This window comes from Marmota monax, unplaced genomic scaffold (genome assembly GCF_021218885.2).
Source record: "Marmota monax isolate L192 unplaced genomic scaffold, Marmota_monax_Labrador192_F-V1.1 WCK01_AAM20220418_F8-fsc00129, whole genome shotgun sequence".
Classification (NCBI taxonomy): domain Eukaryota; kingdom Metazoa; phylum Chordata; class Mammalia; order Rodentia; family Sciuridae; genus Marmota; species Marmota monax.
The window spans coordinates 406,144-421,350 of record NW_026693811.1 but is presented as its reverse complement, the minus strand read 5'-3'; the positions used below and the strand labels follow the sequence as shown (position 1 = coordinate 421,350).

Genomic DNA, 15,207 nt, shown 5'->3' with positions numbered 1-15,207 from the left:
GTGCTTTAAGAGTGAGATGTTGGGGGGCTGGGGTTGGGGTCAGTGGTAGAGCGCTTGCCTCGCACGTGTGAGGCACTGGGTTCGATCCTCAGCACCACATCAAAATAAATAAAGATATTGTGTCCATCTACAACTAAAAAATATTTTAGATGTTGGTTTTTAAAAACAAATCATCTTTGAATAAAAGCCTGTTTTACTTTGCAGGCCCTCAAATTTTTTCAGAAAATACCCTCTCTGGGAACACTTGACCTGTCCTAGCACGGATCCTGCATCAGCACGTCCCCGGGCTCTTGCTCACCTCACCTCACCCCAGGCTCCACCTGCCTGCAACAGACAGTGGCTGTCTCACTCACTCACTCCAGGCACCTGGAAAGCTCCTCCAGACAAGCAGACCACAGAAGGCTGGCAGGAGAACTCGAACAAGAAAACCTGTCAGCACACCCACCCCAGGGGACAAACAGCACGGAGTTCAGTGGAAACCCCACAGCAGCAGAGTTGGAGAGGAAAGGATTCCAGGGTGTAGGAAGAGCGGACACCTCTCTACAGCCAAGCTGACACTTGCTGGATCTTGATCAAGGTACTGATGCAAAGTCAGGTTTACCTCCACTCCCTCAGATTCTCTTTATATAAGGCCAGTGGGTTTGTCGCCCAATCCACAGTGAAAGGTTAAGGAGCCCAAGAGCCTTTCTCCAACCCTCAAACCCGAGTCCTCCTCGCCAGCCTTTGCACCTCACTCCTCCTCCGAGCTCCAGCTCTCTCCACTCACCATTCCCAAACACACTGCCCAGCTTCACACCTTTGCTGTCCAGCTTCTCTCACCCTGAAACACCTCTCTCCCACTGTGGGGACTGGTCATCCTCCAGGCACTCAAACAGCCTCAGCACCAAGTAACCTCACGGGTCCTTCGTCTGCACTCAAGACACCAGGCTGCTACCTACATTTCAGCCTTTGCCTCAATCTGCCTTGACAGCCCTCCTGTTTCTCAAGGGCTGGTCTGATCCACTACCACCCTCCTGCTCTTATCCCAACAAGAGTCAGATGCTCAAGGCCTACTTCCTGGTTGGGATTACAATGAGAGGCTCCCCGTAACTGACTCAGCCTATTTCTCTGGAAATATTCCTTTTGCTGAAACACCTGTCATGGAAAACACAAGGGAATTCTCCATGCACAAACACACAGACAACAAGGCTCTGGCCTGAGTCAATCTTAGCAACACTGCCGAACCACACTGCCAAAAGGAAGGACGGAATCATGTGTAGTCACGTTTGGGCCAACAAAACCATCTTGGCAGGGCAGAGGCACTAATAGGTTTGTGCATGCAGAGACTGGGTGGAGTCCTTTCCCTCGCCTGTAAGTCTGTATAATGAGGAGGTGGAAGAATGTCCCCACCCCCTTACCCACCAGGACTTCAAAGATGAGAACACAGCACAGGAGCTTTTCTCTGGAAGGAAACCAGGGACTGATTCAGGGGACAGGTCCAGTCTCCATCAAACCCCTTCAGAGACAACTGAGATCTCATTGGAGCAGAATACAGAGGAGAACCTCACAGGAGGTAGCTGGTCACCCCCATTCAATTATTGGATATTTCCTCAAAAAAAGCCTCAGATCACCTTGCTTCTGAGTACTCCAGGCTGTTCCTACACCTGGGGGACCTTTCTAGCTGGTTTGGTTAAGCATTCACTGCAGGACAGCACCACCTGGTGAACAGCAGCTCAAATATCCAGGGTGTCCTCCAATTGTGCACCCTTCCAAGGTCACCTGCCTGTTTACCTAGCTCTGGCGGTGAGGAAGGGTTCATCTCCCAGCTGCCTCCTTTCACACAGCACGCCTCATAGAAAGGTCAGGCTTCTCCTGCATCTCAACCACAACCAACAAACAAGTAGCCAGACCTACCATCACAGCCCAAAGCAGGACCATTCTGAGGCCCTCTGCCTCCCCCCGCCACCCCCAGGGAGGGGGACACAGACAAGTGTGCTCTTCAAATTCGATCTGCAACAGGTTATATACACACACTTGCTCTCTGGCTTTTTCCCAGCTAGACCAACCCACGTGCAACACTACCTCTGCAAGGGCCAGGGGAAAAGGTCCCTTCTGAATTTAAGACTACTATAAAAGCACTGCTAGAAATTACAGACGTCGACAAGGAGGCAGCTTCCTGTGAGAAGGACAGTTCCTACAGCCTGTTTTTGTGGTGATGAGATCACAGAGTTTAGATTCTGTATTTGGTCCTACATGGGTTTTAAGAGCCTTATTCTGTAATTACAGAAAGGAAAAAGAGAGGTCAATGAGACCAGAGGAGCTCTGAGTGATGTTTGAGAAGTTCCTTATAACTACAGTCAGATCGCCCACTGCACTCAGAGAAATTATGCCTTTTCAATTTTTTGTCCTTAGGAACCAATTTCAGATTAGAAAAAAAAAAAATCATGGAACTTTTTACTAACCTGTTTCTTCATTCAAGGGTCTTTTGAATACACAAGCCAATATTTAGGGCCCAAGAAAGTTTTGGGAAAAAATGAGCATTAGGCCACAAAACACTCCCATGTAAAATGTAATATCTGACAAAATATGGATGGAATTTAAGACACAGGACTCTGGAGACCAGCTGAATGGGGACTCCAATCAGTGTTCACTGCCTTTTGTGGGGGTTACTGGGGGTTGAATCCAGGGGTTCTCTACCACTGAGCTACATCCACTGCCCTATTTATTTTTTGAGACAGGATCTCAATAAGTTGCGCAGGCTGGTCTAGAACTTGCAATCCTCCTGCCTCAGCCTCCAGATGAGCTGGGTTACAGGCATGCACCATGGTACCCAGCTTACTTTTTTATTTTTAAAGCTAATTTCCAATTGACTTCTTAAAAAAATATCAATGCTCTTGAGAAGAATTATTTGGGTTTAGCTCCTCGTCACCACTTTCTTTCAAGAATGAACAGAGACTTCAAAGTTGTTTATCTAATAGAGATATTCATCCAAAAAACATTTTTTTTTTCCACTGAAGTATTCTAAAAACATGGCACTGGGCCTCCTCAGACCACAAAACAAAGACTACTGTGTTTTTTTGTTATTATTTGGGGTTTTTTTTTTGTGTGTGTGTAATTTGATTTTTGTTTTGTTTTGTTTTGTGGTGCTAAATAGGAACCAAGGGCCCTGCCTATGCTAAGCAAGTGCTCCACCACTGAGCTGCATCCCCAGACATCTCTGTGTGTGTTCATGGACCCAAGCGAGTCATCACCAGCTCCACCTGACAGTCCCATTCCTCTGTCTGTATAGGTTTCTCCAGCTCTGAATACTGCTCAACTAGCATGTAAGGCCCAGAAAAGTTCAACAATGTGAGGAAGGCCACTCAGCCACACTGAGTCTGAGTTCATGAAGTTCAAGTCACACTCAACTACAACCAGGGGAAAAGAAGACCACAGAAACCCTAACGCAAACAAAAGAAAGCTCCTGTTTTGATTTTGCTTCATGTTGAATGCTGGTGCTTAATAGAAAACAGGCTTAAACGAGAAAGACAGGGAGGAGGAGACTTTTGTGGGAATTCCTCAGGCATTTGGAGCTTGAGTGGCAAAGAGTGTGTTTGTTGGGCTTGTTTACAGACAAGGGTCTCACTATGTTGCTCAAGTCAGTCTCTAGGCTATGGGCACAAGAAATTCTCCCACCTCAGTCTCCCATGAATCTGCGACAAAAGGCATGCACCACCATGCCCAACTGCAAAGGAAACTACTGAAGAATACTTATTTCAGGGGCTAGGAATATAGCTCAGGGGTAGGCATGCATAAGGCCGTGTTCCACCCCCAATACCACAATGAATAATAAAAATATTTATTTCCATTTTGAATCTTGCAAGATTTCTATTTCCTTGAGACAAGTATTCTGCTTGGACTGTTGTACCTGTCCGCTATACTGAAGAAGTTTTCTATACCCACCACCCATTAGAATCTCCTGAGAACAAACCTACCTTCCTTCCTCCCTCCCTCCCTCCTTCCTCCCTCCCTCCCTCCTTCCTTCCTCCCTCCCTCCTTCCTCCCTCCCTCCCTCCTTCCTCCCTCCCTCCCTCCTCCCTCCCTCCCTCCCTCCTTCCTCCCTCCCTCCCTCCTTCCTTCCTCCCTCCCTCCTTCCTTCCTCCCTCCCTCCCTCCCTCCCTCCTTCCTTCCCTCCCTCCCTCCTTCCCTCCCTCCTTCCTTCCTTTCATTGTCAATGGATCTTTTATTTATTTTTATTATTTATATGTGGTGCTGAGGATCAAATCTGGGCCTCACACATGCTAGGCAAGTGCTCTACCACTAAGCCACAACTCTAGCCCAAAGCTTTAAAATTTTTGATGCTCAGAAAAATTAAAACAGAATCTCTGGGGACTGGGGATATGGCTCAAGCGGTAATGCACTCGCCTGGCATGCGCAGGGCGCTGGGTTTGATCCTCAGCAACACATAAAAATAAAGATGTTGTGTCCACCGAAAACTAAAAAATAAATATCAAAAAATTCTCTCTCTCTCTCCCTCCCTCTCTCTCAAACAGAATATCTGAGGGGAAGAATCAAACACAGGTATTTTGTAAACCTGACTTTCTCATTATAATGGATTGAGAACCATTATCCTTGATGAATTCCCAGGTTGCTTCTCTTGTTCTCTTGTGGGATAAAGTGGGAAATATTTATGCCTCAGAAAAGCAGAGAGGAAGAGAAAGAGACCAGGCAACGAGGTGGAGGAAGGTAAAGTAAATGATAACCTGCAGGTGATGATCATCAAGACAGGTGCCTGGTGTGGCCTGAGGGAGAAGACAGGAGTAGGCAAAGAATAGGCCTTTCCCTAAGTAAGCCCTACATGGCAACTGTCATTAAATTTAGTTGCTCTAGCAGGTGGAGGCAGGGGTAAGAGGTAGCAATTCAAAGCTTATATGTACAGAACATTCCTCTATTTAATCCTTATGGCACGAGAAATGACTTTAATGGGATGGTTTTCATGTGTGAAGAATCTACTCAGCCATTCTGTTGTTTGCTATGATGAAGGTGAGGACTGTGAGCCAGCAGCTGCAGCTCAATTGCTAGTCCAGCTCTGTGCCCACGGTTCCTTAATTCTCAGGGATACCTGCTGTACTTGTTACTCCGTACTAGATTAACAAATAGCACACTGACCAGCTTGGATGCTCCTTCCCAACTTCTGTCTCTCCTGGGGTAAATCAGCTTGGCCTTATCCATCCCTCACCAGTGTTCCTCATCTATATACCACAACAACCTGGGAACTCCTGGACACTACCCCCCAGACCACAGACAATCATACCTGATTGTGCAGGAGTCTGCATTTTATTTTTATTTTTTAAAGTAATTTTTTTAGTTGTAGTTGGACACAATACCTTTATTTATTTTTATGTGGTGCTGAGGATCAAAATCAGCACCTCATACATGCCAGGTGAGCACTCTACCACTGAGCCACAACCCCAATCCCAGGAGTCTGCATTTTAATCCAGCAAAACAACGATCTGTGCCCGTCACAAACCCTCATCAATTCTTCCCCTGAAATGTGTTCCTCAGATGTGCTGCTAAATCTCTCCCTCATCTCTGCCACTTTCTACCTGTGGATTTATGAACTTACCTCCTCCTCCTTGTCTCCCAGTTGGTCTCTCCAATGTAGACTGCAAGACCATTTGCTCAAATACCAATTGGGTCTCTTTATCCTGGCTCCAAGTTCCTCACTCAAATCACCCTACTCTGAACTCATCCTATATGCAAAACTACTTCCAATTCCAAGTTTCAGGTCTGTTAGTTCTCTGTCCCAACTACATGTTATGCTTATCCATCCCTCTTGAGGACAAGATGTGTGTCATGCCTCAGATCTCCATAGGGCTCTATATTATTTCCCTCCATTCAACACTTCATTTTCCTTTTGCACAACAAAACCGATTTAGGCAAGGGTGGGAGAAAAGACTTACCTGCTAGTGGAAAAAAACTGAAGAAGTCTATGAAAGACAAAATCATAAGCTGCAACCTCTTCTTACCCAGAAAACATATGAACCAGGAAGCAAATAAGTTTTAGGAGCTGCCAAAGTCTGTAAATAAGGTTATGTACAATTCTGAAGCAATTCCCAGCCTCCCCCTACCTCTACCCAACACCTCTTCCCAGGCCCTCCTTTGCAGCCATTTCACTCTCCTTTTAGATACAATTCCCAGGGGAGGGAATATTTGGTTTCCCAGGCCACTCACTGTCAGTTAAGAGGGTGGAGAACAACTGCCAGATCAAGGCATAATGACAGCCCTGAGAAGGTTATGACTGACAGCAGAAAATTTATAAAATCCCAAACAGTATATTACAGCTGGTTATAGTTTAAATAGCCTTTCAATTCCCCCAAAGTGCCCAAGGACACCAAAAACAAAACAAGGTAGTGGGAGCCGCTTTATTGCGGAACAGCAGAGTTATATATACCTAACTGATTACACACAGCTTAACTCAATTAGCATCATCTAGATACAGCAGTCAGCCAATAAGGAATCATCACTATCTTAATGGCTCAGTGGCGTTGCCTCACAAACCACTCCTCCTGGCAAACTGCCAGGCGCCGTCTTGACTTGATTTGCGGTCCCCAACAGGAAGGGGGGGCTGTCAACACTGAAAACAATAGGCCAAGCTTGTAAGTCCCGACTACCTGGACCTCAGTAGAAAGGTTGTCCTGGCAGGTCATTTTGGCCTGCTTAAAAATGAATGGGCCTCGAAGCATGAGGAGCAATATTTAATAATGTGCTTGAAACAAAAACCAAGAATTACTTTTGTGATTCTAGAAGTAGATGTAGATTTGATTCAGTTTGGACAAGGAATTCCTCAAAGTGTAAGTTATAACCTTATTTTACAGAACTACCAGTTAAATTCATTAAAATATTCTCTTTACTAAAGCTGAAGCAAATTAGTGCTTTTAAATACTATTTATCAAGAACTAAATATAGACACCTAATAATCAGTTATGAAGAGATGATATTTGAAAATATTTGAAGTAAGGTTACTTTAGGTCAAGGGAAAGCCCACCCATGCTTTTCTTAGTTCATACAGGTTCATGAAACAGTGCAGAATTTATTTCTTGGTTCTCAATTCCATACTGATTAGATCTGAAGGTAACTGAAGCTTACTTCATAGATCATAGAAGCCTAACACTTATACCAATTTTATTTAAAAATCAGGAGAATTAATACCTTTATAGACCACAGAAGTGCTCAGGCTATTTTTAAACATATTCACTTAAATGCCACTGAGCCATTAAGATAGTGATGATTCCTTATTGGCCGACTGCTGTATCTAGATGATGCTAATTGAGTTAAGCTGTGTGTAATCAGTTAGGTATATATAACTCTGCTGTTCCGCAATAAAGCGGCTCCCACTACCTTGGGTGCCCGCTACCTTGAGTTCCCGCTCAGTTCCCTCTGTCTCAGGTTATCTGGCTAACATACAGCTAACACTAGGGTTGGCCATAGACAGCCACCGATGAAACCATAGGCAACCTGGACCACAGTGTTCCTGGAGTCATGTCTTTAAGTGCTTGCCTTAATCTGTTTTCTGTAACAAAATATTGAGATCTAGTAATTTATAAAGGAGAGAAGTATGTTCAGCTTCCAAGTTCCTTTGCAATAAAGCAGTTCCCGCTTCAACCTTCAAGTTGCTTGTCCCCTCCCGGTTATTTTGCCCAGCCGGACTGGGGCACCTTCCCCACTGCTAAAACCTCTTAACCCTCACTCCCATTCATACTCCTGGCTGGCTCAACGAGTGGGAATTTCTAGGAAATAGGTTTAAATTGGCCAAATTGTTCTTGTTGCTTCACTGGCCCTGATCTTGTATCTAATAACTTGGCTTCTTTCTCCTGCAATGCACAAGCCTAGCCTACCCTCTAACTGAGTCCTGATACACAGCCTGGAACCCTCTCTAGATAATCTGCTTTTAGTCCCTGGGGGCAGAGACATGGCCTTGCTCCTAGATCTTCCAGTGTAGTGGAGGTCACTCCGAATCCACATGGACAAAGCAGGTCAGGGAACAGGAGTGCTGTGACAGGCTACTCTAATGCTGTCACCGCCCCAGCCAGCCAGCCATCTGCCAGACCACTAGCCGTGAAGACACACCCTTCCCTCCTGGCACATGGATTTTCTCCCAGCTGCAGGCATCAGGTCTGCCACCCCCCTCCCCTGGACAGGGAGTTCCAGGCCCATTAGGAAATGACTCAGATCACAAAAAGCTGAGGCTCCTCTAGCCAGAACACAAATAATTCACAAGATCTGGGTCTTACCCATCAAAAAATGTCCAAATAAAACCCCAACAATGAAACAAAAGAAAATAACATCTTATGTCCCTGAAAACTCAGCACCTCCATGTTGTCTTTGGATAAAGCTGAAGCCACTAGTTCTAAGGTGAAAATAGAGGAAAATCAGAGCGATGGCTGCTGTGTCTTCCCTGGGTGGAAGAAAATCAGAGAGGTTTTATTAACAGCTTCAACGATACTGGTTATCAAAATTACAAATATGAAACTACATACTTTTTCTCTTCCAGGAAATCAAGTCATCTTCCAAGTTCGTATTAACAAAGCCAAGTGTATATGCGCATATTTATCAATACTCCTGAAATCTCTGACATTAAAACCTCACTGGCTCAACTGTCTTACATTTCAGAATAACCTGAGAAACAGTAACCTTCAGTTTATGGTCAAGGTTTATTTTTGCAAGACCTATTATTTTCTACAAAGTTTTAGTATTTTCTACTTTCTACCCCTATTTTATGGGAAGATTTTCCCCTCTTGGTTTTATAGCTTTGCTTTTTGATCATATTAATTGATCCAGATAATTCCATCCTTGCAATTTTTTCACTCCTGGGAAGAAATAATACACAGTCATTTAAAAACCAACTGCAGTATCAATGCTTTTTCAATAACATAGCTACTATGAGTGACACTAAGCAAAGGCTTTTTCAGGGCAATGTTGACTTCTCTCCAAAATAATTCTCAAAGCTATTGAAGACATCATCAAAAATACTAAGGCATTATTTAAGTAAGAGGTATTAACTACCTATGCTAAAGCACAGCAAATGGACACAAGCAATATGGACTCCTCATGAGAGAGGCTGCCCAACAATTAGACAGGAGAGGACCCACTTTGTATACCATGAGGAACCGAATGCTTATTTAATTATGACTAAAAAAAAAACAGGAATGTAACCCAATGACCCCATTTCTAAGTCTTTATCCAAAAAAAAAAAACTGCAGTACTATTCATAACTACCACAATGTGGATGCAACCTAAGTATCCATTCATGAATGATGGATAAATAAAATGTGGTATATCCATACAACGGAATATTATTCAGTCTTACAAAGGAAGGAAATTCTCATGCATACTACAATATGAATGAAACTTAAGGACATAAGTGAAATAAGCTAGTTTCAAAAGGACAGATACAGCATGATTCCACTGATAGGAGATAAATAAAGTAGTTGAACTCATAGAAGCAGAATAGAATGGTGGTTGCCTGACACTGCAGGGAGGGAAAAATGGGAAGCTGCTTGGTGAGCATATATATAATTAAGGAGTGACATGCAGGCAAGAGGGGACAAAGAACCAAAGAAGAAGTCTAACAAAGGATCAAAAAGAAGGGCAACTCAGACCCAATCCTAAAACAAAACACTAATGCCAGAGACTGTACAAACATCACCCTGAGCTATTCCAAGCCAAGAAGGCAAGCCAGGAAACAGCTTTCAAAGGCTGGAGGTGGAGTAAGACGTAAAACGCCACACTTCCAACTCATGAGTAAACATTGAACACTAAACTGCAGCAAAATCAGAGGAACTGGTCAGAGTACTCTAAGTCATTCATAATCTAGCTCTCATAACTTGAGTGTTCTCTGAATTTCAGGAAAGGCCTTACTACATGAAAAATAAGAAATACAGAAAGTGTTAAGGCACATCACCCCATTGGGACCAATCTGGTAGTAAAATGATTTGAAAAAACACCAGAAAAAAATGTATAGCACATATAAAGGAAGGAATGAAATATGGTATTATGATAAAAACCCATTTATTTAATTAACATCCTTGAAAAAAAATAGGTATGGTAAATAAATGAATCCTTAGAGAATGTGCTTTGGATCCTGAATGACTCACAATGGCCTGTATGTTAAATGCTTGGTCCCCAGGGAAGCACAATTGGGAGGTGGTGGAACACTTGAGAGATAGGACCTTATAGGGGGTCTTTAGGTCCCTGGGGATGTGACCTTAAAGGAATTATGGAATTCCAGTCTTTTCCTTTCTCTTTTGCTTCCTTTCCCCAAGGTAAGCATTTTTGCTCCACGTCAGACTCCTGACATAATGTACTGCCTCACCACAGCCCAAAACAATGGGGCTACTAGATCTTGGACTAGAAACTCCAAAACTGTGAGGAAAAATAAAACTTTTTTCCACGTAAGTTGTTTATCTCTGGCATTTCATTATAGTGTTGAAAAGTTGACTAACATATAATGAAACCTGTGTTAACTGCATATGGACTAGGTATTTGATGAGTCTTAGGGAATTATACTTGGTTATTGTGTGACAATGGCATGGGGGGAATTTTCATCAGAGACACAAGCTATTTATAAATGAAATTACATGGAATTGCTTTAAATTGCTGGGGTGGAGAGTTGGGAAGATGTAGATCAAAGATGGTAAAAGTTGCAGTTAGGATGAATAAGTCTAGTGATCTAGTGTACAATATACAGTATGAGGACTACATTTAATATTATATTGCATAATGGTAATTTGGGAAGAGAGTATATTTTAGGTAATTTTACCACAGGAAAGACATTCTGAGAAATGCATTATTTCATCATCATGCAAACAGCATAAAGTATAGTTACACAAACCTAAAATGTACAGACCGATCAAAATCTGCGGTAAGGGGAGCACAGTGGTATACACCTGTAATTCCAGCTATCCAGAAGTCTGAGGCAGGAAGGCTGCAAGTTTGAGGCCAGCCTGAGCAACTTAGCAAGACCTTGTCTCAAAAGAAAAAATAAACAGGACTGGGGATGTAGCTCAGTAGTAGAGCAACCCTGAGTTCCAAAAAGGTGGGGGTGAGGGTGGGAGTGGGGGAGTAGGGTGAAGAGATGGTAAACACAAGAAGAATGAGGCTGCCCTACTGTTTTACAGTAAACTTCTTTTTATAAGTAACGGTCTAAAATGTTATCAAGTATCATATGTAGTAAATACATAAACCAGTAATATAGTTTTTTATTATCAAATATTATACACAATGTATAATTGTATGTGCTATATTTTTATACAAATGGCAAATTGTATTTATCTACACCAGCATCAACACAAACCCATGAGTAATGTATGTACTTCAACTTTACAACAGCTATAAAACACCACTTGGTGACAAGAATATTTCCACTCCATTATAATCTCATGGGCCCACCACGGAATACATAGTCCACCACCAGCCAAAGTATTGTTATATAGTGTGTGACTGTGTATCAAAACATCACATTGTTCACTTCAAAAGTATGCAATAAAAAATAATAAGCTTTTCCTACCACAAAAACACAATGTGGGGGGCTGGGTTTGTGGCTCAGTGGCAGAGTACTTGCCTCGCACATGTGGGGCACTGGATTCGATCCTCAGCACCACATAAAAATAAATAAATAAAATAAAGATACTGTGTCCATCTACAACTAGATAATATTTTTAAAAAACACAATGTGGGCTTAATCGAATAAGATTGGCAAAATGTTGATATTTGAAACTGGTTGGTGAGCATTTTCATGGTGGTTAATTACATACCTCACTACTTACATATTTTTGACAATACTTTTTAGTTGTACATGCACACAATACCTTTGTTTTATTTTTATGTGGTGCTGAGGATCGAACCCAGTGCCCCACACGTGCAAGGCAAGCACTCTACCACTAAGCTACAACCTCAGCCCTATTTTTGACAATTTTGATGATAATTTTTAAAAGGCCTGGGTTGTTCCATTTGGCGTAAAGTTCTCTAAAGTTGCTGCCTGGATTTCGGATACTTTACCAAAAACCACAGATCTCTCTATACCTGGAATGTCCCTTTCCTCCACCTGGACAATCTGTGTTCACTCCTTAAGACCCTTTCAACTGCAGTACTAGGGATCCAACCCAAAGCGGAGGCCTCAACTTCTCCTGTGCTCCTACTGTATCCCATTCACCTCACTATGTATCTCTCATTATCCTGTATTTGTTTATGAAACCACAGTGCTCCCCTACTGAACAAGGAAGGGACCACAATGTTTTGTCACTATATTCCAGGGGCCTGGCATATGCTATGCCCCTGATAAATATTTGGGATATTTATAAGACTTATCCTGGTATCCTCACAAAACACAGATTGATTGACTGACTGATTTATACTGGGGATTGAACCCAGGGTTGCTTAACACTGACCCACACCCCCAGCCCTTTTTCACTTTTTATTTAGAGACAGGGCCTCGCTAAATTGCTGAGACTGGCTTTGAACTCACACTCCTCCCACCTGAGCCCCTTGAGCCACTGGGATTACAGGTGTGTGCCTGGTCAAGGGATCTTAAGAAGGTCTTCAGGCCCATATAGCCTGTGTTCTTACCATGCTGATGCAGTCAAGCCTGCCGGCTTCCATGGCCTCTATTTAGAATCCCCAGCTTGTCATTTGTTATGCACAGAACCTCCAGCACAGCCTTATGTCAAATGGCCTCCTGGTCAAAGACAAAAGACCTTGGGCACACCTTAGGAGAAAGGTGTGTATGTAATTCCTATCTTCATCCCAGTGCCGGTGAAGACAAAGATAAAACCAAACTGGGCACAAATCACGAGCCACTGAAGCAGGAACAAACTTTATTTCTGAACTCCACCAGCACACTCCACACACGCTCCCGGGGGTGGGGGGGGGATGCCGAACCACGCCACGCTGCCAGGACACACTACTCCAACAGGAAATCCCTCCTCCGGAATTCCCTCCTACAGCACTTCCCCAACCAAAGGGAACTCTCCTGGAGTCCCACAGAGCTCCAAATTAGCAGGCCTAGGCAGACAGTAGGGGTCCAATCTCCAATTGAATGCGCATCTTAACATAATCATTATCATCTCAATGGCTTGCTAGGGTCACCTTTCAACCAAAAATGCCATTCGTCATTCCTACTTGGCCAGGGCTCTCAGCACATCCCACTCCCATCCCACATATTCTACACTATTGAGGGCTTCGGTCCAAAACCTGCAACTATGTACAGGATAACAAGCTGCCAAGCAATGAGTAATGGTACATGTCTGTGGCACTCACCTCTCCTGCCTCAGCCACAGACCACCAAGGGCACCAGCTGAAAAAGGGTGACCTTCTGGCCATTCCCCTGATACATGGTGCTACATCAAAGGAGTCCCTTTCCCTCCATCAGGCTTCAGGTTTTCAATGATAGAAGCAGAACAAGCACCAAAGGTGGTTATGAGCAAGTAAAACCATGTATATCTGGGGTTTTCTTCTTTCACTGTTCTGAAATTATGAAAGTGGTATTTATCTCCCCATTAATATCTCTTAGAAAATTGTCAGTTGTCTTATGTCTCCTTTCCGGTTTTTGTTTTTCATTGGATTTTTTTTTTTTGGTACTGGGGATTGAAACCAGGGGCATGTAACCACTGAGCCACATCCCCAGCTCTTTTTATATTTTATTTAGAGACAGGGTCTCAGTAAGTTGCTTAGGGCCTAGCTAAATTGCTGAGGCTGGCTTTGAACTCACAATCCTCCTGCTTCAGCTCCTCTTGCCTCAGCCTCCTGAACTCCTGGGATAGTAGGTGTGCGCCACCACACCCAGCTTTTACTGTTGTTTTATTTTGTTCCTGCAGTACTAGGGATCCAACCCAAGGCTACTCTACCAATGGACTATACTGCCAGACCTTTTTAAAACTTTTATTTTGAGACAGGTTCTTGCCTAAATTGGCCAACCCAACCTCAAACTTGAGATCTTCCTCCTTCAGCATCCCCAAATTGCTCAGATTACAAGTGAGCAAATTACCACTGTGTCTGGCTTCTCTCCATTCTTCCTCAAATTTTTGACTTATGGCCTATATCACATACCCTAGCTCTCAAATGCAGGCCGACTGTATTGCTTACACTTCTCTTTCATGCAGACAATATTGTGAAACAAAAAAATAGGAACTCTGAAGTCATAATAATCTGGATTCTTATGCTGGGTTCACCAATATTTTGATTCCTGATGGTTTTGTAACAGTGGTCCACTTTATGCTCTGAATATAGCCCTTGCTGCTCTGCCACTATGACTTATTTTTTAAAGGGACATGTTTGCTTCTCTTCCTCTCTCCCTGCTCCTCCTTAATCTTTCCCCCTTTCTAATCTCTGGGAAAATAGGATTACCTTTTTCCCCATCCGAGGCAGAATTATTTGCCCTTGAGCACACAACCACCACAGAGAGAAATAATTCAGGCTTTGGGGATGGCACCAGAAGAACTCAGAAATGACTATCTCCCCAATTAACAGTGAATTACAACTCAACAGAGAACACATGGAATGTAGCCTTTGAATCACCTCTTTTAAAGTCCCCTGTTCCTGCTAATAGGCAGAATCACAGCCTTTGGGACAGGAGTTCCCAGGGCTTCTCCTTTCCGAGCAAAGCAATAAAACTTCTTCCTTTTTCTCAAAACCGTGTCCTCATTCTTGGATTGGCATTGAGGACAAGGACCAAGCTTTTGCTAACAGTTTGACTTATGATTTTCAATTTCATGATGATGCAAAAGTGATATACATTCAGTAGAAACCACACTTGGAATTTTATATCTGGATGTTTTCCCAGGCTAGCAAAATGTGGTCTGATATGCTCTCTCTTGAAGCTGGGCAAAGGCAATAAGCAGTGGCTTCCAGTCACCATGAGACCACAAAGGTCTACAACCTGAACTCTACAGCATACTGCATTGCTGGCAGCTTTTAGGATACTGTTGTTGTTTTTTTTTTGTTGTTGTTGTTGTTTTTTTTTTTTGTGTGTGTGTGTGTGTTTAATATATATTTATTTTTTAGTTGTAGTTGCACACAATACCTTTGTTTTATTTATTTATTCATCCCATCATGTCTATGAAATGTTCATGTGTATGTATGAGATCCTCAGCTTCACTATAAAATAAGTTTTGTGTTAGTAATTTTGCCCACTGTAGGCTAAGGTAAGTGTTTTGAGCACGTTTAAGACTGACTGGGCTTGTAAGGGTAAAA

The 15,207-nt window shown here is 43.0% G+C and overlaps 1 protein-coding gene across 13 annotated transcripts in view; it reads right to left on the bottom strand.

The window, feature by feature from the left end:
• Nucleotides 1-15,207, bottom strand: part of Tanc1 (tetratricopeptide repeat, ankyrin repeat and coiled-coil containing 1) — a 226,806-nt gene that overhangs the window by 163,307 nt on the left and 48,292 nt on the right. The window lies entirely within an intron of this gene.